Below are 27,491 nucleotides of genomic sequence, written 5' to 3'. Positions count from 1 at the left end.
GCAACGGCTACTTTTTTTTTCTGAAAGCGAAAAATCTAATTTTTAAAATCAGTTATGCAAGCAAATTTTTAAAGAGAAAAAGCTAATTAGTATGCATTATAAGTTAGACCTAATATAAAACAAATAATAATCTTGTAAACTTCTTTTTTCTGAACTTATTTCGTAATTACACAGCAACAATCCGAATAAGAGATTGAGCTTTTTCAAAACAATTAGATCAATTATAGGACATCAGTTAGGCCAGGGGAGGAGCGGTGGTTGAGCGGTAAAGCGCTTGGCTTCCGAACTGGGGGTCCCGGGTTCGAATCCTGGTGAAGACTGGGATTTTCAACTTTGAAATCTTTGGGCGCCACTCAGCTCTAATGGGTACCTAACATTAGTTGGGGAAAAGTAAAGGCAGTTGGTTGTTGGTCGGCTAAATGACACCCTCGTTAACCGTAGGCCCAGGGTCGGCAACCTGCGGCTCGCGAGCCACATGCGGCTCTTTGGATGTGAAGCTGCGGCTCTTTAGTTCCATACGCAAATATTATTTATTTTATCGAAACATTTTTTATAATAGTTCTGAATCGTTTAACGAGGATTAGGCAGCTTTACACCACCCCCCATTACAAGCGTTGCCACTGTCGCCAGAAGCTCTCGAATGACGCCGTCGTCGTGTGTTTCTATGTAGGTTTTAATTCGACGCAAGACGAAACGCATCTTCACAAAGTGCTTTGTCTGTGACGTATAGTTTGTTGTTTCAAGTAAATGAGTTAGAAGCTAATGATCTTCTCAAAACTAGAAGCAATCAACTAGTAATGCTAATCTGGCAAGATTTGCGTTACCAATAGAAATTGCACACAAAGGCAAACCATTTTCAGATGGTGAGTATGTCAAAGACTGCTTTGCTTCCTACGTATGTCTGAAGAACTGTTTCGTGATTTAAAAAAAAAAAAAAATAAACCTTGAAAAAAAAATCAAAGATTTACCACTATCCGCTAAAACAGTACAAGATAGAATAGCTCAAATATATTTAAATGTAACATATTTGCAGGTGGAAGATATTCAACTTTCTTCTGCCTTATCACTTGCTAGTCTTGCGTCATAAAAGACACTGCAAAAGTTGCCCATTTTGTCAGATATATGTCTTGCCAAGGTCCAAAAGAAGTTCTTCTAGGATTGCTACTCTCATGACAAACTAAATTGGAAGATAGAGCGAATGCCGTACAAAAATGCAAGATCGAGTTCAATAAAATCGTTTCAACAGCAACTGATGGAGCCAGAAGTTTGACAGGAAAAAATTAAATTAAAATGTCACGAGTTGAGGCACTTAGCCTTTCTTCGACGCATGGAATAGTATTCAGAATGCTATAATGAGGTGAAGTTGGCATTTGAAGAACTGACTATCTTCGGACCGACAAATTCGTGCGAGCAAGTGTTTTCTTGCATGAATATCATTAAGTAACAAGCCAACTAACAATCGAAAATTTAGAGTCGTGTTTGAAACTAAAAACAAGTTGAGGAAAATGTATCCAAACTTTCTAAACCTAATATGTTGTGAAAAACACGTATATATGAATTAATAGATTCGTTTTTTTTTTTTTTTTTTTTTGTAATTAGAAAATCAATTGTGCGAGTACTATTTATTGTTGGCAAGAAAAAATTTGTGGCTCTTTAAAATCTTTAAAATTTTGTAAATTGTAATTTTTGGCTCTTTCAACTCAAAAGGTTGCCGACCCCTGCCGTAGGCCACAAAAACAGATGAACTTTACATCATCTGCCCTATAGAACACAAGGTCTGAAAGGGGAACTAGTTAGACCAGGTTCACATCTAACTTTACATACACTTTCACCTATCCATTGATCTGCGGGACCGTTGGGGCACTACACAAGATCTGTTAACCTTCTTTCTCCATTCTTATCTCTCATTTGTCTTTGATATAATTTCATTCGGATGTTCTTTCTGAAAATATTGAAGCCTGCCTGAGTGGACCACTTCGGGGGCCGATTTTGAGTTTGTGTTTCCACACAAACTGTCTTTTGTAACCTTGTTTTTCTTAGACTTTTTGACTAGATCTCATTTCAAACTGTTCTGAAGATGTGCCGTAAATAAATTCATTTATAAAGCGCATTTATCAAACACATGTAGACTCGAGGCGTTTAGGAAGCGTGGTCGAGAGGCTAAGTACGCTTGAACTAGGCTAGGCTTGGCTACCTAAAAAGGGGGCTGGAGGTACGACATACTACTCGAGCAGAGTTGTATTCACTGTGCGCCTAAAGGCAGCAGGGAAAACCTTCTCCCACATACCCCCTCCCCCACTGGTCCACAAATGAAATTGGATCATAGCGCTCTGAGCATGCTATAAGCATGAAAGTAGCGCTATATAAAAGCTATACTTATTATTATTATTATTATAAAACAAATCAGAAGACAAACTAATCCCCAAAAAATGTTTTGAATAATAATTCTAATTGATTGACTAAATATATCATTGCTAGCAATATTTTGTAGTGGAATAAGTTCTTTAGGATCACAAACATTTCTAGCATCAAACAAACCCAATGCCACATTGTGTTGATCAAAATCATAATTGTGCTCTGAAAGACTATTTGTGTTGAGTAAATCTGCTGATGGCACATGTTGTGATGTATGGTGGTTGAATACATAATTATGTGAATCGGTGCATGATAATTACCTCTTATTACTGAAAGCTAATAGCTACAACCTGATGCAAATATCAGGCAATTAGTGCTGGTTTAATTATAGGTAAAAGGTTCTCAATTTGTCATCGGCAGATATAGTATGCGGTTCTCACATATTGTAATTTGTTCTCTATGTTTTGTGATAAGTTCTCACAGGTTTACATGGGTTCTCAGACAATAGAATAGGTTCTCATTTTATCATAGGTTCTCTCATATTGTCATATTTTCTCACACACTGTCATAAGTCCTCACATCTTTGCATAGATCCTTACATATTCTTAAATGTTCTTTAAAATTGTCATAGGTTGTGACATCTTGTCATATACTCTCACACATTGTCATAGGTTCTAACACATCCTCATATGTTTTGTTCACACATGGTAATAGATTCTCACATATTGTTATAGTTTCTCTCACATTGTCATATGTTCTCATATTTTTAAATATTTTGTCACACATTGTCATAGGTTCCCCCCTAAAGTCTTTTTTTTTCTCATAGTGTCATATGTTCCTATATATTGTCATATGTTAATACCCATTGTCATAAATGTGTTTATGTGATGAGAGAACAATAAAACGCTCAAAAAACAGAAACCAATATCAACACTGAACTTATTTAATCATTATTAACATCCTAACACCACCATTCAAAGCTCTGTTTGTATCTGAAACAAAAAAATGCCAATATATTATACCTTGATTCCACTTTAGTTCTTCCACTATTAGATCGCATGTTTACGTGATCCGCTCAAAACATCCCTTATAGAAACGCCTATACACCTGGTAACCTCCATAATTACGGTCACATGATCCATCCAAAAAAAAACCTCTCATATGGAAACGCCTATACATCTGTACCCTCATAATTATAGTCACATGATCTGTCCAAAAAACCTCCCACATGGAAACGCCTATACATGTACCCCCCATAATTACATTGAGTCAGAGCCACTTACACACAGTCCTGATGTTTGGTCAGAGAAATAATGAATACATGCTCTCATTCTTCTATTACTCTCCTCGTGCTGGATTTATAAGTTCATCTTCAGTTGGTTTCAGTTCTAAGTTTCAACTGCTATTTTAAAATCAGGGGCGTTAAAAAACAATTTCAACTTCATTGCATTCCTCGAGGCCCAGAGCTTTGTAAAGTCCATCCAGAATGTAGAGTCAAATTATTCTAGCTCAGCCTAAACATAATTCTGATAGTGTGTCAAAGACTTTTAGAATGGCTAAATGAAGCAGTTGAAAGATAACAATGTTCAAAGGAAAAATAAAAACAAAACATTTTTGTAATGAAATAAAAAGGTTTTAAAAATCAAACTCAGAGGAAAATCGAAATAAAAAAATAACGGAACAAAAAATGTCGTTATTAAAAGAGATCCAAATATAGTTTGAGAATTGCTAACAGCAGAGGGATGATGGAATTCTGAAATAACCTTATTGAAATGAAATTGAAAATGTCAAAGAAAGACAAAAAAAAAATTAATTACAAATGTGTTCTCCAATGTACAAAAATATCTCCTTGAGATGTTGAAATACATTCTCTTTTACTTTACTTTGTAGTTGGTATTTATTTTTGAACTATGTGCTCTACCGAATTGTGAAGTCTGTATATATGGTGTCCTAGGGGAGATGGAGCAGATGGTCTGTTGCAAGGTGTGTGGCTTTTTAAAGGTTAACAAACTTTTTTTTTTTGAGTACAACTTTTACTCCATTGCTCATCCAGTGTATAGTATCTGGAAATGAAGATTTTTTTTACAAAACGTATATCAGCTCTGTCAGTCTTTCTGTCTGTCTGGTAAAAAGTGTGTACACGTTATTTCTCCCACACCCATTCTCGGATCAAGCTGAAACTTCGCACAACTATTCATTAACAGAGTCAAGACATAAATCAATAAAAAATAAGTAACAGCCGAATTAATTAATGGTAATTCATTATTTTGTTTAATAGCAACGAGAAAAACGAATGCTTCAGTATTCACAGATATGGCTAAATTTGTTGGGTTTAGTTCCATTAAATAATTGGTAACGCTATTTCTCCCTCACGCATTCTCCGATCAAGTGGATAATTAAATAATTCTTTATTGTACCTAACAATAATACTCAGCTATCCAAACCTTAAATTATGATGGACTATAATATTTGACTTCTGATCTGGACATGCAAAGTAATTTATTATTCTTGTTACTTTCTATATTTCCTTATGTTTGGTCAAGTACATTCCTAATCTTTAACATACAGAGACCTACAGAAATACATACAGATATGCAGATTTTGTATCGTGTATAAACTATACTTTGATAATGTATAATATTTGTATAATATTTCTGTTTTAGATGTTTTAAGGTCATGTTAAAATCGTTCACAATGCTGAATAAATCTAGGTCAAGGCAACACATTTAAATTTCAACGCTCGCTTCATTTCATGGCACTGTTATAGAAAATCTCTTTGGCCTTTTCTCTAAATTAATCCGCTTGAAAATTAGCTGGGTTTTTAAAGTTTTTTTTTAGCTCTTTAGAAATTCCAGACAATTCTCTTAAATTACTTTATGACCCCTGAGGATTGTTTTTTGTTGTCTGGGTTTTTATCATCATCTCTTGAGGTTTTGTATTTTTCTGGCTTTTCTTCATTACTCTGTTGAGTGTCGCGCTCTAAAAAAAGCTTTGTTTATTAAAAAAAACAAAAAAAACAACATTGTATTGAATGTCTAATATTTTTGTTTATCAAGTCAAAACGACATCTGTTGATGAAAACATAAAATATAGACTAAATATATTATTAATCAACTTAGGGACATGCTTGTTGTTGAGACTAGAGACATGCTTGTTGTTGAGACTAGAGACATGCTTGTTGTTGAGACTAGAGACATGTTTGTTGTTGAGACTAGAGACATGTTTGTTGTTGAGACTAGAGACATGCTTGTTGTTGAGACTAGAGACATGCTTGTTGTTGAGACTAGAGACATGCTTGTTGTTGAGGCTAGAGATTTGTTTGTTGTTGAGACTAGAGACATGTTTGTTGTTGAGACTAGAGACATGTTTGTTGTTGAGACTAGAGACATGCTTGTGTTGAGACTAGAGACATGTTTGTTGTTGAGACTAGAGACATGTTTGTTGTTGAGACTAGAGACATGTTTGTTGTTGAGACTAGAGACATGTTTGTTGTTGAGACTAGAGACATGTTTGTTGTTGAGACTAGAGACATGTTTGTTGTTGAGGCTAGAGATTTGTTTGTTGTTGAGACTAGAGACATGTTTGTTGTTGAGACTAGAGACATGTTTGTTGTTGAGACTAGAGACATGTTTGTTGTTGAGACTAGAGACATGCTTGTTGTTGAGACTAGAGACATGCTTGTTGTTGAGACTAGAGACATGTTTGTTGTTGAGACTAGAGACATGTTTGTTGTTGAGACTAGAGACATGTTTGTTGTTGAGACTAGAGACATGCTTGTTGTTGAGACTAGAGACATGCTTGTTGTTGAGACTAGAGACATGTTTGTTGTTGAGACTAGAGACATGTTTGTTGTTGAGACTAGAGACATGTTTGTTGTTGAGACTAGAGACATGCTTGTTGTTGAGACTAGAGACATGCTTGTTGTTGAGGCTAAAGACATGTTTGTTGTTGAGACTAGAGACATGCTTGTTGTTGAGACTAGAGACATGTTTGTTGTTGAGACTAGAGACATGTTTCTTGTTGAGACTAGAGACATGCTTGTTGTTGAGGCTAGAGATTTGTTTGTTGTTGAGACTAGAGACATGCTTGTTGTTGAGACTAGAGACATGTTTGTTGTTGAGACTAGAGACATGTTTGTTGTTGAGACTAGAGACATGCTTGTTGTTGAGACTAGAGACATGCTTGTTGTTGAGACTAGAGACATGTTTGTTGTTGAGACTAGAGACATGTTTGTTGTTGAGACTAGAGACATGTTTGTTGTTGAGACTAGAGACATGTTTGTTGTTGAGACTAGAGACATGCTTGTTGTTGAGGCTAGAGATTTGTTTGTTGTTGAGACTAGAGACATGCTTGTTGTTGAGACTAGAGACATGTTTGTTGTTGAGACTAGAGACATGTTTGTTGTTGAGACTAGAGACATGTTTGTTGTTGAGACTAGAGACATGTTTGTTGTTGAGACTAGAGACATGCTTGTTGTTGAGACTAGAGACATGTTTGTTGTTGAGACTAGAGACATGTTTCTTGTTGAGACTAGAGACATGCTTGTTGTTGAGGCTAGAGATTTGTTTGTTGTTGAGACTAGAGACATGTTTGTTGTTGAGACTAGAGACATGTTTGTTGTTGAGACTAAAGACATGTTTGTTGTTGAGACTAGAGACATGTTTGTTGTTGAGACTAGAGACATGCTTGTTGTTGAGGCTAGAGATTTGTTTGTTGTTGAGACTAGAGACATGTTTGTTGTTGAGACTAGAGACATGCTTGTTGTTGAGACTAGAGACATGCTTGTGTTGAGACTAGAGACATGTTTGTTGTTGAGACTAGAGACATGTTTGTTGTTGAGACTAGAGACATGTTTGTTGTTGAGACTAGAGACATGTTTGTTGTTGAGACTAGAGACATGCTTGTTGTTGAGGCTAGAGATTTGTTTGTTGTTGAGACTAGAGACATGTTTGTTGTTGAGACTAGAGACATGCTTGTTGTTGAGACTAGAGACATGCTTGTGTTGAGACTAGAGACATGTTTGTTGTTGAGACTAGAGACATGTTTGTTGTTGAGACTAGAGACATGCTTGTTGTTGAGACTAGAGACATGTTTGTTGTTGAGACTAGAGACATGCTTGTTGTTGAGGCTAGAGATTTGTTTGTTGTTGAGACTAGAGACATGTTTGTTGTTGAGACTAGAGACATGCTTGTTGTTGAGACTAGAGACATGCTTGTTGTTGAGACTAGAGACATGCTTGTTGTTGAGACTAGAGACATGTTTGTTGTTGAGACTAGAGACATGCTTGTTGTTGAGACTAGAGACATGCTTGTTGTTGAGACTAGAGACATGTTTGTTGTTGAGACTAGAGACATGCTTGTTGTTGAGACTAGAGACATGTTTCTTGTTGAGACTAGAGACATGCTTGTTGTTGAGACTAGAGACATGCTTGTTGTTGAGACTAGAGACATGTTTGTTGTTGAGACTAGAGACATGTTTGTTGTTGAGACTAGAGACATGTTTGTTGTTGAGACTAGAGACATGTTTGTTGTTGAGACTAGAGACATGTTTGTTGTTGAGACTAGAGACATGTTTGTTGTTGAGACTAAAGACATGTTTGTTGTTGAGACTAGAGACATGTTTGTTGTTGAGACTAGAGACATGCTTGTTGTTGAGACTAGAGACATGTTTGTTGTTGAGACTAGAGACATGTTTGTTGTTGAGACTAGAGACATGCTTGTTGTTGAGACTAGAGACATGTTTGTTGTTGAGACTAGAGACATGTTTGTTGTTGAGACTAGAGACATGTTTGTTGTTGAGACTAAAGACATGTTTGTTGTTGAGACTAGAGACATGTTTGTTGTTGAAACTAGAGACATGTTTGTTGTTGAGACTAGAGACATGCTTGTTGTTGAGACTAGAGACATGTTTGCTTTAGGGCTAGGCTAGAGTTATGTTTCTTGGTGGGGCTAGGGTCCTGTTGTTGCTTAGACTGGGACCTGTTAAATGTAGTGGCTAGGGGCCGACTTGGGCCGTGTTTGTTGTTGAGGCTAGAGTCATTTTTTGTTGGAGCTAGACAGATGCTTGTTATTTGTAGCTAGATCACTGTTTGTTAATGGGGCTTGCGCCCTTTTTGTAGTTGGAAACATGCTTTCTTTTTGTTGGGGCTAGTGACATACTTTGGGATTGTCTACGTCTGACTTGTGATTTATTGTAACAGTAAAGATATGTATGTGTAATATTAAGTTCATTACAGGCTATGTCTTGGCAGTGACCGCGGTTCATTAAAGTTAACACGTTTTGTAATTTAAATCTAATATTCAAACGTCTAAATAAAAATATATTTGGCTTACAGCTAGCTCAGTGAACATTTCAACGCCATTGGAGACCACAAACACGTACACGGGTTTAACCATGTGCTACTAGTGCTCTCAAAGTGGTGAAAGTCTTAAGCTCACGACGTCTGTCTTCCTTTCTACAGTAGATGAAAAGTAAACACAATTTCAAATAGTCGTCTTGTGGGCGTCGGCTTTTCTTTTTGCCTATGTCTTGTTTACAGACCGACTTTATAATGTCATCAAATAGTGCTTCCTTTTGGGGGCTTCGATTTCCTAGACCGTGTAATAGTTTTATTTGATTCCATGACATGCAGACGTCTAGTACATTCTATAGAGTTGTCCAATCATACAGAATTAAAAGACCAAAGTTTGGGTTTTACGCTTCACTGGTTTTTACCTTTTCCCATACACTTGATCACTTGTTTAACATTCTGCTGTCATAGAAAACATACACATGTACAGAAATGGTTATTAGGTCAGGATTTTCACATATTTTTAGAATGTTTATTGTCTTTTTTGTATTCAGAATCTTTCCCAAACCTTCTGTATTTATAAAAAGTCTACATTTCGATTATCGTATTTCGGTTTTCTTAACAAAAACTCTAGGTTTGACCCAAGTTTTTTATTTTTATTTTTAATGTACAGATTTAGACACTTCGAGTTTTTTTGCTTCTGTCTCAAATGCAAGCCAAGGTAGAGTTACCCTCCCTTGTAACGTGCATAGGTCAAGGCTGAGAAGAACATGTTTGTAACCCAGACGTATCTACTCGATCTAGACGAACTTTCTTCTCGCTTTGATATTCAGAATAAGCACTGGCCTAGATGAATTGGTGTTATTGGGAGATTTTTTCATATATGGCCGAAAAACTATAAATAGCAAATTTGTTGGTGTATCCGGTGATACAAGGAGTGTTGATAAGCTTTGTGTGTTTTAAAGGTTTGTGTGTGTGTGTGCACTTTTTAGCAGTGCAGAATCCAAATGTCTCAGCTCTTCTGTTGAGAGCACTTATTTGGTTAAGAACGGTGAAGTTCATTTCAGAGTCCTTGACATATTTTTTATGCGAAAGTCAAGAATAGTTATGTATATATATATTTTTATTTGAAGTTATTTTATTTTTTTACAGTATTATAGTTTACAATAAATGCTATAATCCAAAGGAGAAAAAAGTTGATGAAGGCTTTTAAATGTATTGTTGTCCTTACTAAAATATATATGGACATAAGATTTATTGAACGTTTGTAATATATTCATTAAAGTTTCAAACTATATATAAATTATCTATGTTATTTAGCCAAAGTAAATTACTCTAGTCATTGATTGTTTTTAAAAAAATATTCTTAATCTTTGTCTTACTGTTAATTTCATAATAAAGGATTGACTTGCGACACTTTGGATATATCTTGTACTAATTGTTTGAGTCTAGCAACAAAACAATTCATCGGCTCTTTTACTTTCATCATGTTTCCGCTTGCTAACCTTTTAACAAATTACCGCTACCTTACATTCGTAAGACATGTTTCTTTACATTTTAAGACACCCCTAAAAACATAAGACATGTTTCTTTACATTTTAATATCAGGTAACTAAAGAGCTATACATAGTCTTAACAAAAATGATATAATGTTGATAGCATAAACATATCGTCTCGTAATGTGTGTGCCATTTTTTACATTTTCCTTTTGTCCGATTATCTTAACGCTACAGGCGTCAGAAGCATGCTCTTAGTTCAGACCTGTGCATGAACTGTACTATTTATAGAGATCATATAAGAGACCCTTCGCTGACACACCCACCTGGTCATATACAAAACCAAACATTAGAACGCACCTTGATGTCGCAAGCCCATGGTTGATTGCAACGCCCTGTTGGAAACACGATGATTCTCATCAACGATTAAGTCTGTATTCTACAGTTGGGTTGCCTGTCTCATTGTGCTGGCAAGGGAAGGCAAAAATCTTGGTATCTTGTTGACCTATCTTAGTATCTTGTTGACCTATCTTAGTATCTTGTTGATCTAACTTAATATCTTGTTGACCTTTCTTAGTATCATGTTGACCTATCTTAGTATCTTGTTGACCTATCTTAGTATCTCATTGACCTATCTTAGTATCTTGTTGATCTAACTTAATATCTTGTTGACCTGTCTTAGTATCATGTTGACCTATCTTAGTATCATGTTGACCTATCTAAGTATCATGTTGACCTATCTTAAAAGTTCTTTGTATTCAGAGCATGTAAACTCAATTCGTTGGCTCTTTCATCGAAACGACCGACATTACTAAAACGCGTATCTGGAGTTGAAAGTTCAATGCCTCTTCAAAAGTGTGAGGAAACAGAGCGAATCAAAACGATATTTTTTTTATATACTTCATTCGCTTATACAGAATGTTTCTTTCTCATATTGGCTTTCCCATAGCCCAGATATTTATTGCTAAAATCTCGAAATACATAAGACTAAATGAAGAGTGCTGTAAAAAGATTGCCTTATAGTGACTGTACATATGCACCCTGCAAGAAAAAAAAAGTTACACTTTCTTCAGTGTGTCTTTTGTCTTGGTAAATGTCTAGACTTGAATAGAACTTTGAATTGAAATTGACGTACATCAAAAAGGGGCGTAACTAGGGATTTGGGGGCCCGGGGGGATTGACCTCTTTGGGGGCCCCTTGCATTTTGACATTCGACATATGACATGAGATAATGTACGCAAAAATATATAAGCCCCAAATCAAATTGGTTCATTATATCAGTAAACTTAACAAAAAGTAATCATCAAGACTCTTTTAATGAATAATACCGTTGTTTATTAGTTAAATAATGCACAAGTGACAAATCTCAATTGATATTGCTTCACGTCGTGCATTCTGTGCAGCAAAGAAATCTATAACATCATCTACATCGATACTTTGAGCACATGTAATTCCCATATGAAACCTGTTTCCTTAATATGTCTATTGGTGATTGTATTACTGGTTTGTTGATGAAAAGTGACATCATTGAAAAAGCGATTTTCCATTTGTTTTATCATACAAACAGGAAAAATAGCACAGTTTGTCACAAGCGTGTCTTCATCTAACAGGTGTCTTGGTTCAAGAAGAAACCCAAAGGTATCCATTTTCTTTCTAGCCTTTGGGTTTTTGTCAGTTTCTCATCATTTTGCAGAAAGCATGAAAGGGTACTAATTTCTTTAGCAGCTTCCCGTATATGCAGTCCAAACTTTTGTAGTTTCTTCTGAACTATATTAATTGGGCGCAGGAGCTTTGACCAGAATTCCAGATAGGCAAAACATTCTTAATTTTCCACTGCATGAAGAAGATTCTGTGCTAATATTATAATGGTATTACGTCATTGTTGGTTGTTTATGTTTTGTGCTAAACCAAAAGGATTCAGAGCATACAAAAGTGGGAAAGATCCATATCTCGTTATGCTCGAGTATAGAAATACTCCGATAAGTGGACAGCCGTATTCACCATCACAACTGCTGACGAGTAGAAGACTCAGGGAATCATTCCAACTGATCCCAAACTATTGAAACCATCGGTAGCTGAAAATGCAGAGACATTACTCAATGAACGACAGATCAAAAGCAAAGTGAAATACGATGCAAAAGCAAGACTACCTAAAGATTATTCTGTCGGAGAGTTCGTCTAGATCAAACATAGCAGAAAGCAGTTGTCATAAAAAAACATTCAGCACCCAGATCTTACATCATAAAGACAAACGATGGAAAAACATACATAAGTAATCAACGCTTTCAACATAAGAGTTTCGATGAAGACATCTCTGGGTACTATGATACCGATGAAGACAATGAACTGCAAACTGTTGGAACAAACGAAACAGACAGTTATAGACCAACGTCTAGAGAACTTTTTGTGCCAGTCAAGACAACCAGAAGTGGACGAATTGTTAAAGTTCCTAGTAGACAGGGCCGGCCTTAGGCTACTGCAGCCTATGCGGTCACAGTGGTCCCCGAGCTTTCATAGGCCCCGAGCTAATTCTAAGTGTACATTATTAAATTAAACCATTATAACGTATATAAAATAACAGGGTTTTCGCGACCTCCTGATTTTCCAGGGCCTCCAGGAAATCTCATGTAAAGGCAAAATATACGATAAAGTCCTAAACTTTTTTTGAATTTATTCAAATCTCCTAAAGAATAGACGAAATTGACATTTTGGGTTGCCAATAAATAAAAATTGACATTGCTAGCTTTCATTTGATAAAAATTTATTGCAAAGACGAAAGTAGGCCTATTTTCTAATTAAAAAAAAATAATTTTGACATTATGCTTATCCCTACCCAGACTAGGCCCTGCGCGATCCGTTTCGCATAGGGCCCCGCAAATGATAGGGCCGGCCCAGCTAGTAGATATCACTCTTAAGAACTTTAAAAGGAAGGGTGTGATAATAACTTCAAAAGGAAGGATGTGCTAATATTATATGAAATTACGTCATTGTTTTTTGTTTATGTTTTGTGCGAAAGCAAAAGGATTAGATGGAAATAAAAAGAGAGTTTCCATTGGATTGAGGAAAGATGAATAGAGGGGTAATAACTCGAATGTGAAGTTTAATTCTGAAATCATAGACGCCACACCCGAATAATGGACTATTCTAGCATTATTAAGAATAACTATTAGATCTGTTATACTAGATTCTGTAAATTTTGCTTCAAGGTTAATTAGTGTAGCCATAAAATACTCGCCATTTAGATCTATTATTAGTAAAGGTAACAAGATACCTGGAATTCGCTGTATATCAATAATATCATGCAGTTTTATTCATGGCAACAAAGTTTAAAATGTAAGACTAACTTTTAAAAAAACTTGAAATGTTGAAAAAAAAAAAGACACCCGTTGACATTATTTGTCAATCAAATATATTAATGTATGTATTTACAAATAAATTTTGGACACCCATTTGGGGGCCCGGGGGGATTTTAAAATTCTCCCAACCATCCCCCCCCCCTTAGTTACGCCACTGACATCAAACAATAATGATTTTGGTAGCTACTTCAAATATAATTTCTTACAACATTAAGACATGCTCCGTTTTATTGTATAGCTATTTGTAATTTATATATCTGACAGAACACATTGAATCTTTCGATATACCTGAAATTAATTCTTTTAAAGGCTACAGTTTACCCAATAATATGGTCCCTAACCCAGAGGTCAGCAATAAAATCTAAAGCTTGTATGTGAAATCATTTGTGGTGGACCTCACCATTTATTGGAGTGTTGTACCGTCCTGCTTTCGCTCCTAGACAGAAAGTCAGGGGTATGGCTTCATATTTCTATAACGTAACCATCTAATTCCATGGGGGGGGGGGGAGGGGACTCTAAATCAATTTCCTTATGATTTACCAATGGCATGGTGGATGTTCAGACCTGGACTATGGATTTCAATGAAGTCCCCAACTAAAAGACTTGGAAATATCAAAACAGCATTGTGGTAACCAACTGGGGTCCAGTTTCACACATCGTTTTTAGCCAATCAATGTTGAACTTCCTATTCATGTTCCACTTCCTATTTATGTTCCATTTTCTGGTCATGTTCCACTTCCTATTCATGTTCCAATTCATATTCATGTTCCACTTTCTGTTCATGTTCCACTTCATATTAATGTTCCACTTCCTATTCATGTTTCACTTCATATTCATGTTCCACTTCCTATTCATGTTCCACTTCCTATTCATGTTCCACCTCCTATTCATGTTCCACTTCCTATTCATGTTCCACTTCCTATTCATGTTCCACTTCCTATTCATGCTCCACTTCCTATTCATGTTCCACTTCCTATTCATGTTTCACCTCCTATTCATGTTCCACTTCCTATTCATGTTCCACTTTCTGCTCATGTTCCACTTCCTATTCATGTTCCACTTCCTATTCATGTTCCACTTTTTATTCATGTTTCACCTCCTATTCATGTTCCACTTCCTATTCATGTTCCACTTCCTATTCATGTTCCACTTTCTGTTCATGTTCCACCTCCTATTCATGTTCCACTTCCTATTCATGTTCCACTTCATATTCATGTTCCACTTCATATTCATGTTCCACTTCCTATTTTTGTTCCATTTCCTATTCATGTTCCACATTTTGTTCATGTTCCACTTCCTATTTTTGTTCCATTTCCTATTCATGTTCCACATTTTGTTCATGTTCCACTTCCTATTCATGCTCCACTTCCTATTCATGTTCCACTTCCTATTCATGTTTCACCTCCTATTCATGTTCCACTTCCTATTCATGTTCCACTTTCTGTTCATGTTCCACTTCCTATTCATGTTCCACTTCCTATTCATGTTCCACTTCCTATTCATGTTTCACCTCCTATTCATGTTCCACTTCCTATTCATGTTCCACTTCCTATTCATGTTCCACTTTCTGTTTATGTTCCACCTCCTATTCATGTTCCAATTCCTATTCATGTTCCACTTCATATTCATGTTCCACTTCATATTCATGTTCCACTTCCTATTTTTGTTCCATTTCCTATTCATGTTCCACATTTTGTGCATGTTCCACTTCCTGTTCATATTCCACTTTCTATTCTTGCTCAACTTCCTATCCTTGTTTCACCTCTTACTCATATTCCAATTCAAGGTAGTTTCCAAGTTGAGACCACTAAGGTCGGAATAACCTGACTTTAGAAATAAAGAACAAGTTTAAAACAACGATACATCTCTAACATGACCAATATTTGCAGATAAATATCAGAAGCTTAAAGCCTTAAGCTCAGAATGAAATATTACTAGAAATAAATTCTTACATCGACAAGTAATGTAGTCAGTTTGAATGTTCCTAAATATCTTTTACACTTAAAACACTTGATAGAGGCTGGGTTGGTGTCTTTATGTTCTGAATTCACGCTTTGAAAATATCCCAAGCCTCCCTAAACTCCCTGATATTGACTTTCCAACAAGCTTTTAATATACCCAACCTGGTCAATAGACTTTTAGTAAATACCTCATTGAGGTCTTCAATGACTCTCGAGACATTGCGTGAAGTGGACGGTTGTATTATATAGACTCATATTTCAACATAATGAAAACACGCCTATCTCAGTTGCTGTGTATAGTGTTTATATTGGACATTTGATTAATTTATTAATATAGTAACGTTCTTTTCAAGTGTTTACTCATATGTAGTTTGGGTTATATATATATATATATATATATATATATATATAATCTTTATTATCCGTAAGAAAATTTGTCTTACAATTTGTGCATTACACCAAACAAAAAACATTATAACTATAAGAAACCAAAGTGTACATTCACAGCAGACTCACTCATAATATACATCTGACAAAGTTTATACCAGATTGTTTATATTTAATGATTTGATTGCCAGGGGAACAAAAGAGTGTTTGTGTCTGTTTGTCTTTGCTATCGGTGTCTTGTATCTCTTTTGTGATGGTAAAATCACAAAATCCTGACACAAAGGGTGATTCTTTATTTCGAGGATCTTGTTAGCTTTTTTATAGATGTTTGTCTCAAACAACTGCCCAAATGGGTTTTGTTTTTTGCCAATGATTTTGCCAGCAGCATATATATATATATATAATACGTAGAAATATCTTGCGTCTCTGTGGTAAGTTCAGAAGGAGAAATCATTCTTAATTCATAATTATTTGTCAAGGTACCATGTCAGATTTCTAGAGAATACGCAATAGTCTATCAGGCTCGAAGATGATATTCTGGCCGCAAACTTAAAATGTATGGCAGGAGGTCCACAGAGCTCGCAGAGACCTTCCTGCAGGGAACAGCACCAGAAAAAGAAGAAGAGGTAGGCAGATATCGTGATGAGAAGACATAAAAAATGGATGAGGTTGTGATTGAAAAAGATTCTGGTCAAGGTAAAAAACAAAGAGGAATGAAGAAAGAAGGTCGGAAGATTAGATGTGGTTCCCCAACTGTCTAATAGACTAAAGGCCCCAAAACGATCGAAAATTCCTAGCTACGCCCCTGGATGAGGTGATGGACTGCGCAGACGTGATGAGCATGTTGAATTCTCACCAAAGTGTATGGTTGATATTCTGATTGTAATTATAAAAAGGTGATTTCAAACCAATGGGTATCAAGTGAATAGGACGATTAACACTCCCCCCCCCCCATCTTTTATTCATGAACATTTTCAGGACATTACAAAAAAATGTAAGTTTGACAAAATAAATCCAAGATTCGGAAAAAAAAAACAAGAACTCGGATACTCTGAAGACGGAACACATTTCCACCAATCCGTCAATGTCAAGTTATAAAATTGTGTTTTGATAATCATACGTCTTTAGCTGGATTATTTATTTAAAATTCTCAAATTAAATTTCTATGCACAAAATTTGAAGAGAAAACAATTAACCACACATCTTTTATAATTAGTGAATCTAGATTATTTTATACTTGAGATCTGTTTTGTCATTTGCATATTTGAGTTCTCAAAAAAAAAAAAGGTCGTCCTATGTAGAATCTTATCCATATCTTAAACTTCTTATTCTACATATAATCTCATTCACTTTGTAGCGTTCTCATTCTATTTACACTCTACATGCACAGACATATTTTTAAAAATATTTAATGCATATGTTTCTCTAAAACATTTTCTATATAGGTCAGGCTGTCTTGCTAATAGGATTATATCAATCCCATGCTAACTCTAACTAGTTGTTATATTTAGAAATCTTGAACCGTTGTATTGAACAGATTACCAGCTCAAGTAGAGGTAGATAATCGATGTCTACCAGACAACAGTAGCTTTGGGTTTGGCCGCTTAGAGTTAATCTTTAGCTAAGAACAATATAAAGGTGGTGTAGGCTGTTCCCTTTCATACAAGGAAAAAAAACGTTACATCTTTATTTCTTTTTACTATTTTTATATGAAAACAATACAGCTACCAAAGGAAGTAATGTTTATTATTTTCAATGGTTAGTAGAAGATTGAGTCTTCCTTTTTTAAAATTTGGAATAAATTGTCTTCATACTTCGTAGTAGGAAATAAAAAAAAAAAGGTATTTCTAGTTGGTACTCGTTTAGGAAGCTGAGGATTTTTCATAAGAGCGATTATGTTGCTCTTCATATAGCTACAGATTTATAACTCCAAACTTAGACAAATATTCCTGGAAGTCTATTATTTTTTTAAATTATTTAATGAATAACGCCCACCAACGGGAAAACCCGCTGACTATGTCTATTTAAAATAAAGAGTGTCAAGACCTCTAGCCAAATTTAAATTAATTTTTTTTATTATACTTTGTAAAACTGTAACGGTCAAACTAATGTTTCCCCATGCGGCCAATTAGCTAGGAATTATTTTCCCAAAGATATACATCAACTGTCATTTCTAGGAAAAGCTTTAAAGCCGAGCCACCTCTCCACCTATATTTATTGTTAGTTGCGTTTAATGTCAAATACTGTCAGTTTCTTCTCAAGGATTCTAATTGCGCATTGTTGTACTTGTGAAATAACATTCAAAGGGCGTTCCCCTAGGTCATCCATATGCTGTCACAACACACGTTGACATTAATATGCTAATCAGATTGCATTTAAAATGCCTCCACAAACAGGAGGAAGGGAGCTAGATATGACGTCATATTTCATACTTGGGTTTACCTATAAATTGCCACGCTTGTCTTGACTTCACGTGAATGACACCACAGAGAGAAAACAAAAGCGGGGCATTAGCCTCAAGGGACATCACTCATCTCTCTGTATTTAGTTTCTTCCCTTGAAATAAACTTTGACTTTGAAAACATCTCTCCCAAAGCTTGTTCTCCTTTCAACACTGTTTCTATCATCTCTGTCAAAGCTCAGTGACTACTTTGTATCCTGCGTAAACTTTGTGACAATTTATTTGTGTTTACATACTTCTTTAAACTGCAATATTTTTTGTTCTTTCTCTGTGTTGATGTATTGATAGCTATGAAGGCTTTTGTTGAAAGGCATTGAGTTCTGATAGACTAGCACTCAGATTAGAACTCGGTTGTTGTGACAGCCACATGACACCCTAGTTAACTGTGCGTCATAGAAACTTTAGGTCTTTGCAAGTTCTGAAAGGGAAAATTCACTATTTACATGTATAGTTAGGGTAGTAACAAACATGATAGCATGGTCTCGTGAATACTAACATGCAGACATATATACCTATGTAACTATTAATGACTGGGAACAGCAACTATGATTAGTAAAGAAGAGATAAAGGATCTATCTTAGGTAACACATTCATACTGTGTTGAATTAGATTAAGGATCTATCTTAGGTAACACATTCATACTGTGTTGAATTAGATGACAAAAGTGTATAACTAATGGTTATGAACAAACTTAAGTACTTTGAAATAAAAAGTGTTGTTACTACCTTGTTGGGTTAGGGTTATAATAGCAAATCATATTTTAGAAGAAAAAATTAGAGTATTGTAAATTTGATCTGATTGTAATACTGTAAAAAAAAAGTTACAGTTAAAAACAAGATTACATAGAGTTTGTGTTATCACACAAACTCAGAGGTAGCCCCATCAGATCCGACTATATTCAAGAATATTCAAGACATGATTTTGTTTGAATTTTCCTAACTAATAATATTTCAAATATTCATTTAGCATTGTAATTTTTTTTTTAGTTATTATCTTGTGATTGTATAGCGTCGCTGTATTATTGCACTTGATTAATGAGTCAAAGGTCCTATGTTCAAATCCAATAGCGGACACGATTTGTAAGTCCAAAGTTGATTTAAGAGCTCCTGGTAGTATTATTAATGTATAGAAATGTTTGTCGTTGTTTTGTCTACTGGTCAACAAATGAGATTGGACCATAGCGCTCTGTGCATGCTATAAGCATGAAAGTAACCCTCTATAAAACTATATATTTTTTTTTTACTTTCCCCTAGTCATACTAAAGAATGCTTAGTCTTGAAAGAAGGAAATATGTCAAAAACACATGTAAACCTAAACTTAATTTTCTTAGACATCTATTTTTGTTTACAACGCATTGAATCTAAGTCTATCTAAGTCTATCTAAGTCTATCTAAGTCTATCTAAGTCTATCTAAGTCTATCTAAGTCTATCTAAGTCTATCTAAGTCTATCTAAGTCTATCTAAGTCTATCTAAGTCTATCTAAGTCTATCTAAGTCTATCTAAGTCTATCTACTTATTATGCCATGTCCCTTTTCATGAGGGTCACGTGCCTAGATCGTGCTTCGTCCTTGAAATTCCCTTCACTATGAAAGCGCCATCACCAAAAGACAACAACATCCCCCCTGACCCACCCCCGGTATGTAGCTCATGCCTGGTCTAGTTTACTCCAGATGTCACATTTTGATAACAAATCAGGAAAAAAAATGTCTCAATCTATTGATCTAGATAACAACAATAGATTTAGAAACGGGGAATAACTTCTTCTGGGTGTCACAAGTATTAAACAAACTCTAGTTGGCTAATGCAAAAAAAAACTTTTCAACAAACAAACCAATAAAAAAAAGCTTTTATATTAAGGAAAGAACCGCACAATTACTCCATAAGGTACCATAATACTGCTCTCCATTTTTCTATATAAAATGCATCAATTACCACTTATATATTAACCGATGGGTTGCTTTTTAATTGATTTCTGTATTAGCATGCTGACAATCCTACATTTAATGCAATATGTCTCTAGCTTAATCCGAGAATGGGAAGCTCAATCCACCCTTTCTTTGATTGGGATAATCTCTTTCCGACCATGACGAGATGGCCAAAGATTCGTGAGGACACAAGACAGATGAAAATATTGCAACTTGCGATCCAATGTATCCGTGAATTTTGTTGTAATAGCCAGTATATTTGTAAGGCAGCTTATATTCACTCCCTCCGTCTGGTAATACGTTTGAACACGTTCTCTCTTCTACAACCATTCTCGTATCAAGTGGAAACTTTTACATAATTATTTATTGTACCTAACAAAACACGAATCCATTAAATACAATTAAAAAATCAGCTGATAAATTATTTTGTTTGATATTGAAATAGGGAAATTACTTATACTTCCTTGAGTGATTTAGTAGTAAGTGTGGAGTTCTTTCCCTTTGATAATTAGTATTTTTTTAAATTTTACTTGTTTAAAATTGCTTTTGATTAAAGTAACGTCATGCTTATAGCATGCTCAGAGCGCTTTGGTCTAATATATTGTGTGTATCAGTGGGTCGAGAGGTATCTGGGAGAATGTTTCTCTGCTGCCTTTAGGTGCTCAGCAAACACAACTCTGCTCTAGTTGGGTGTCGAACTCAAAACCCCTTGATAGGTAGCCAAGCGGTTTAGACCACACAGCCACACATGCCCTGTCGATCCTCTGTGTGGATAATATGTGGTTCTAACAAAGAGCGTACTACGTCAGTAGGCACCCTCAGTAAGAATATATTTGTTCTCTGTGTGTGTGCGTGTTAACAATGTGTGTGAATGTTGAGAGTGTGTGTGTATATGGTAAGAGTGTGTGTGATAGTTTGAGTTACAAAGTGGGGGCGTATGTCCACATGGTCAACACTAAAACGTTTGCTCTACAACTAGGCCTATGTCGTAAACACAATACCTCGTTTGTGTTGTCATCATGTTTGCTGTTTCTTTTACGACATCTCAAGTAAATGTTTTTCATACACTTTGGTCTAGATTAGAGGCTGGCGATGTTGTTTTCATATTTATTTAAAGGAGGGCTGAAATTTTAAAAAACGGTAAAGGGCAGGGGCGGACTGGCTATATGGGCAAACGGGCAAATGCCCGGTGGGCCGGTACCAAATGAGCCGGTCTGGTCGCGACCAAAAAAAAAAAATTCAATGCAGACAACTTTAAAAAAAAGTGACAGCAGCAAGACACAAAGGCCCGAACACGTTTTCTTTTTTTTTTTTTTTAATTCTTATTACAATTAATTTTGTTTGAAATTCAACAAGAATAAAAAAAACAAAACACTATTCACTGTACGTATTATCATTTGCAAAACGTTAGACCGTACTTTCTGCTATGCACGAGCGGCATGGACTGCTTTGATGTCTTCGAGGTTGTGTTTGGCCTACCCGTTTTGCTGGTCGGCATGGGCCTTTGATGGCACTCCTATTTTTTTTTTGCTCCTTCCCTCCCCCGTCTTTTAATGGTTCCAATGAAATTTAACCAAAAAGAGGGATGAGAGAGGTTAAGTTAGAAAACATTGATATAATGCAGCAAAAAAATAAATAAAAATAGGTTCGACAATTAACTCTTTAACAATACTTAATAGAAATTAACTTTAACACATACACACAGCCGCGAAATTGCAAGCCACACAACTTATTCACAGCTCAATATGGGTATAAAACTCTACTTTCTGCAATTTGAAAAGAAAAAGTTAGTTTTTTTGTTTAATTTTAATAACATAGATCTAAAAATACTACACTTGGGGCTTGCAAAAAATATTATTTAATTAAAAAAGTAAATCTAGATCTAAATCAATTTTTATACTATTATAATTAATGGCAAACTTATGCTTAGTAATAATAATACAGCTAGTTTTCGAGTCCGAAGATTAGTGAGGAATGCAGTATTTCCCGTGGCTGCACAGCCCCAGCAGAGAGGGCAAACATAACCATTGTCCGCAGGTGGTCGATTTAGATTTTCTTTTCGCCGTCTGCGTTTGTCCTCGGCAGCAGACTTTTTTTTTGGTCTCAAATGTGTATCCCGCGGCCTTCGTGAGTGACCTCCAGCTGTCTTGTTCTGAGGCCGCATGTCAGCCAAGGAAAGTTGACGCCTAAGCTGGTCTTTGAAGCGTTACCGTGGGGCGCCTCTGTTACGTCGACCACATTTTAGCTCACCAAAAAAGACTGCCTTTGGCAAACGTTCGTCTCCCATACGAGATACGTGCCCTACCCAGCGTAACTGCCGGACCATAAGAAGTCCCTCCATACTGTCCATACCGGCGTTTGCAAGGACATCGCTGTTTGTAGTGCGGTCTTGCCACCGTATGTCCATGATGGAGCGCAAGCATCTTTGGTGGAAGCGCTCAAGAAGTCTTAGATGTTTCCTGTATAGTGTCCATGTCTCGGTGCCATACAAAAGGGGTGAGAGAACCACCGCCTGGTAGACACTGATTTTTGTAAGCAGGCGGAGCGATCTGTTCCGCCAAACTCTCGCGACTGTCGAAAGTCTTGGTGAGGTCCACAAAGGCAGCGTATAGGTTTAAGTTCTGCTTTTCCATTTTTCTTGAAATTGTCGCAGAACAAATATCAGATAAGACCTCGTCCACTAAAGAGTGTGTTAGTCGGTCGAGCAACTTAGTATGAAGTCATTAATGATGAAAATTATTACAATAATTACAATAATTTATATAGCGCTGTCACATCCGATATTTAATGAATGGAGATTTATATTTTCAATAATGGGTCATGGTATATTCATATACAAATTGTGTTTTTGAGAATGTACTAGGAGTAAGCAAGAGCTTTTCACATTAAGTAAGTGCGTCTCTAACCGTTCTGCTTTCTCTTATCTTTTAATGGAATGGGTTGCCTGAGTCAGCCAGGAAAACCAATGATTTAGCATATTTTAAGTCACAGATCAACATACATGACTAGATTGACACATGAAATGCGTAAGACGTAACAATCTTATTTTTTGAAGAAACGTCTGTAATCTATAAGTAATACCAAAAAGCTTCAAACTCATTAGGCTGCTATTGTATTGTTTATAGTTTTCAGACAACATACATGTATAAATAGAATACGTTATGTAATCCTACGAATGCATACACCCAGTTTTCGATGCGTTATCAAACTTTATATATTTTGTAGAGAATTAGGCTTACACCTATAATATAACACATGGGCGTAGCCGGGAGGGGAGGGTCTTCAAACCATTACTTGCCTCAGACCTCTTTGTCTGAAAGGGAAACTTTACTTACTGCCCCAGTGCAGCCAACTTAAGCAAACTACAGTCACCAAATTTTATGAGCGTAGCCAAAAGGGTTTTTGTGGTTTCCCTTCCCCCTCCAATACAAAAACTAAAGCATTTTACCATTTTCTATCAGTCGCTGGACTCCATTGAATAGCAGATTTGGTTTTTGAATTTTTTAGCGGAAGAGTAGCAGGCTAATTGCACCTCAAAATATGCATTTTTAAAGCTTAAAATAACGGAAATAATGCTTGGTTCCAGGACTTTGCCCCAGACCCACTGTGGGGAGCTCGCAGCGCTCCCCCGGACTCCCTAGCTGCCATTTGGCGGTGTGTACTGTCTTTCCACTAATCATAGGAAGAGCGTATTCTAGGGAAGAAAAAAAACGTTTGAAAGAATGAAAGATCAGAATGTAATGAAGATTAATTACATATACACACACACTAATATATATATATATATATATATATTGCGGAGTGGGGTAAATATCCCGCCCACACCGCAAATATATGACATGCCATTTGTGGGCCGGTTTATATGGTAATGTCCGGGCCGATTTTGATACCCAGTCCGCCCCTGGTAAAGGGGGGGGGCACTTGTTTATTATACTTATGGGCAAGTTATGGGTAGGTCTTAGACTTTTAGTTCCTTTCTCATTCAGCTTTTTGTTTTTATACTTTAAATTGAAAAATGTAAACATAATTTAGCGACACAGTTTAGAAAGCTTGTATCATCTCATTCCAGTCTGTCTGTCTGTCTGGTAAACTTTTTCTACATTTTTTTCTCCCACTTCCCATTCTCGGATCAAGTTGAAACTTTGCACATTTGTTCATTATCCCTAACAAACATGAATCAATCAGTCAATTAACTAAGTAATTAATAAATTAGCTGTAATAATTAATCGATTTTTGATAATACAAAAAGAGAAATGAATCATACAATAATAGGAGATATTGCCTGTAGATGTGGAGTTATTTCCCTTAAAAAAGCCATTTTCAAAAGTATTTTTTTAATGTTTTGCTTGTTTTACATGTGTGTGTTATGTTTGTAAATGTTTAATATTACACGATTTAGTTTTTTTTTAGTTCCAAGGCATGTCATACAAAGTTTCCTCCCTCTAATTAGACGTGTTCTATGCTCTACTTCGGCTAGTGGTTTGATGAACAGCGGTGCGTATTTACAGCATCATTGTAGGAGCATTTAAACTGCATGTACCTTCATCTTGCATGATATGTTATGTTGTTTATAACATCTTGATGCACACAAACGCAATCTCTTTGTATAAATTTAAATTTATATTTTTTTTTATAATTGAAAATATAATTGTTAGGCCTAGAAGCATACGTCAGTAAGGTCGTCAAATCATAAATTAAGAAAGGTCATTAGAAACACCTATCTGGAAGGCCATTACACATGTCTATTTAAAATGTCATTAGGCTACTTATGTCTTTGAGGAAGGTCATTATTAGCTTTTTTTAAAAGGTCTTTACATATGTCAGAAAAGTCAATACAGATCTTCATTGATAATGTCATTACATTCGTCATTTAGCATCACTTCAAGAGTATCTCCAACGTTCACAAACAATCTAATAAGAAAATCAAATATTGATTAAGCAATTCTATTCTCTAAGCTGCATTCTCTGTTCAGAGTCTCAGGTTATTTTCTTCTTGATACGCGTATGTTTACTTCTGACACCAAATGTAACTAAGTCATGAATAGAACTGTGACAGACAAATAGAAAGATAGAATGAAGATTCGGAATGCCGATTCACGGACATAAAACTTGTTTATTAAAAATATAAATAAAATACAGGCACAGTTCTGGCAAATGAAATATCCAATATAAATTAATATCCAATAGAACAATATCCTATGGACTGATTTATAGTAGCAAAATACTTAAAGTCTATATTTCAACCCTAGAATCTTAAGTCCAGCAATCCTGGACAGGAAACAAAGACCACGCTGTTAAACTGAGTTACATTCCATTAAAAAGAAAACAAAAAAAAAAAACACATCTCGAAAAGCAAAACAAACAAAAACAATCTTACAGTAAACAACCTGAATTGCCTCCCCTCACCTCTAATTTGAACAGAGGACCCAGACTGACCAGAATGCAATCTTAACAGAGAGTAAATCCTACGAAATGATTTATTTCTTGTACAACTATTGAAACAAAGCATTCCCGACACATATATGCATGTTTGGTTGTCAGCTTGGGATGCCATACCGTCTCATTAAATGCTCTGCCCTCTGGTCCAAACTAGACCATGACCTTCTCACATTATGGCCTGTCTATGTCCTGTTTCTGTTTGTATCGGTCTGCTTGCGTTTAGGTCGTGGGAGATGGCTCATGATGACGTCAATGGCTAAGCAACCCTGTATTCAATAGATGCAAGTCAATCGTCACAACTACGTAACCAAAAGACCTGGCTTATTGCCCTTATGTTACCTTCTCATCTCTTGTTAGACACGGTGGTCGCCTTGTCGGTTGTCTCCCTTCTTCACTCTTTTCAAATAACCCATGAACTTTAACCTAGTTACAGTTGTACGGCCAGTTGTGTACTCTATAATGTAGTGACTACAGTACCCCTCCAGTTGTACGGCCAGTTGTGTAACTCTATAATGTAGTGACTACAGTACCCCTCCAGTTGTACGGCCAGTTGTGTAACTCTATAATGTAGTGACTACAGTACCCCTCCAGTTGTACGGCCAGTTGTGTACTCTATAATGTAGTGACTACAGTACCCCTCCAGTTGTACGGCCAGTTGTGTACTCTATAATGTAGTGACTACAGTACCCCTCCAGTTGTACGGCCAGTTGTGTACTCTATAATGTAGTGACTACAGTACCCCTCCAGTTGTACGGCCAGTTGTGTACTCTATAATGTAGTGACTACAGTACCCCTCCAGTTGTACGGCCAGTTGTGTACTCTATAATGTAGTGACTACAGTACCCCTCCAGTTGTACGGCCAGTTGTGTACTCTATAATGTAGTGACTACAGTACCCCTCCAGTTGTACGGCCAGTTGTGTACTCTATAATGTAGTGACTACAGTACCCCTCCAGTTGTACGGCCAGTTGTGTACTCTATAATGTAGTGACTACAGTACCCCTCCAGTTGTACGGCCAGTTGTGTACTCTATAATGTAGTGACTACAGTACCCCTCCAGTTGTACGGCCAGTTGTGTAACTCTATAATGTAGTGACTACAGTACCCCTCCAGTTGTACGGCCAGTTGTGTAACTCTATAATGTAGTGACTACAGTACCCCTCCAGTTGTACGGCCAGTTGTGTACTCTATAATGTAGTGACTACAGTACCCCTCCAGTTGTACGGCCAGTTGTGTACTCTATAATGTAGTGACTACAGTACCCCTCCAGTTGTACGGCCAGTTGTGTACTCTATAATGTAGTGACTACAGTACCCCTCCAGTTGTACGGCCAGTTGTGTACTCTATAATGTAGTGACTACAGTACCCCTCCAGTTGTACGGCCAGTTGTGTAACTCTATAATGTAGTGACTACAGTACCCCTCCAGTTGTACGGCCAGTTGTGTAACTCTATAATGTAGTGACTACAGTACCCCTCCAGTTGTACGGCCAGTTGTGTACTCTATAATGTAGTGACTACAGTACCCCTCCAGTTGTACGGCCAGTTGTGTAACTCTATAATGTAGTGACTACAGTACCCCTCCAGTTGTACGGGCAGTTGTGTACTCTATAATGTAGTGACTACAGTACCCCTCCAGTTGTACGGCCAGTTGTGTACTCTATAATGTAGTGACTACAGTACCCCTCCAGTTGTACGGCCAGTTGTGTACTCTATAATGTAGTGACTACAGTACCCCTCCAGTTGTACGGCCAGTTGTGTACTCTATAATGTAGTGACTACAGTACCCCTCCAGTTGTACGGCCAGTTGTGTACTCTATAATG

General features: G+C 36.4%; 1 protein-coding gene across 14 annotated transcripts in view; it reads left to right on the top strand.

Moving 5' to 3' along the window:
- Positions 1–27,491, top strand: part of LOC106079591 (uncharacterized) — a 145,052-nt gene that overhangs the window by 51,764 nt on the left and 65,797 nt on the right. The gene's annotated exons all lie outside the window — the stretch shown is intronic.

The sequence above is a fragment of the Biomphalaria glabrata genome, chromosome 9 (genome assembly GCF_947242115.1).
Source record: "Biomphalaria glabrata chromosome 9, xgBioGlab47.1, whole genome shotgun sequence".
Lineage (NCBI taxonomy): Eukaryota > Metazoa > Mollusca > Gastropoda > Planorbidae > Biomphalaria > Biomphalaria glabrata.
The sequence above is the reverse complement of the archived record's forward strand: the minus strand, read 5'-3'. Positions and strand labels throughout refer to the sequence as shown.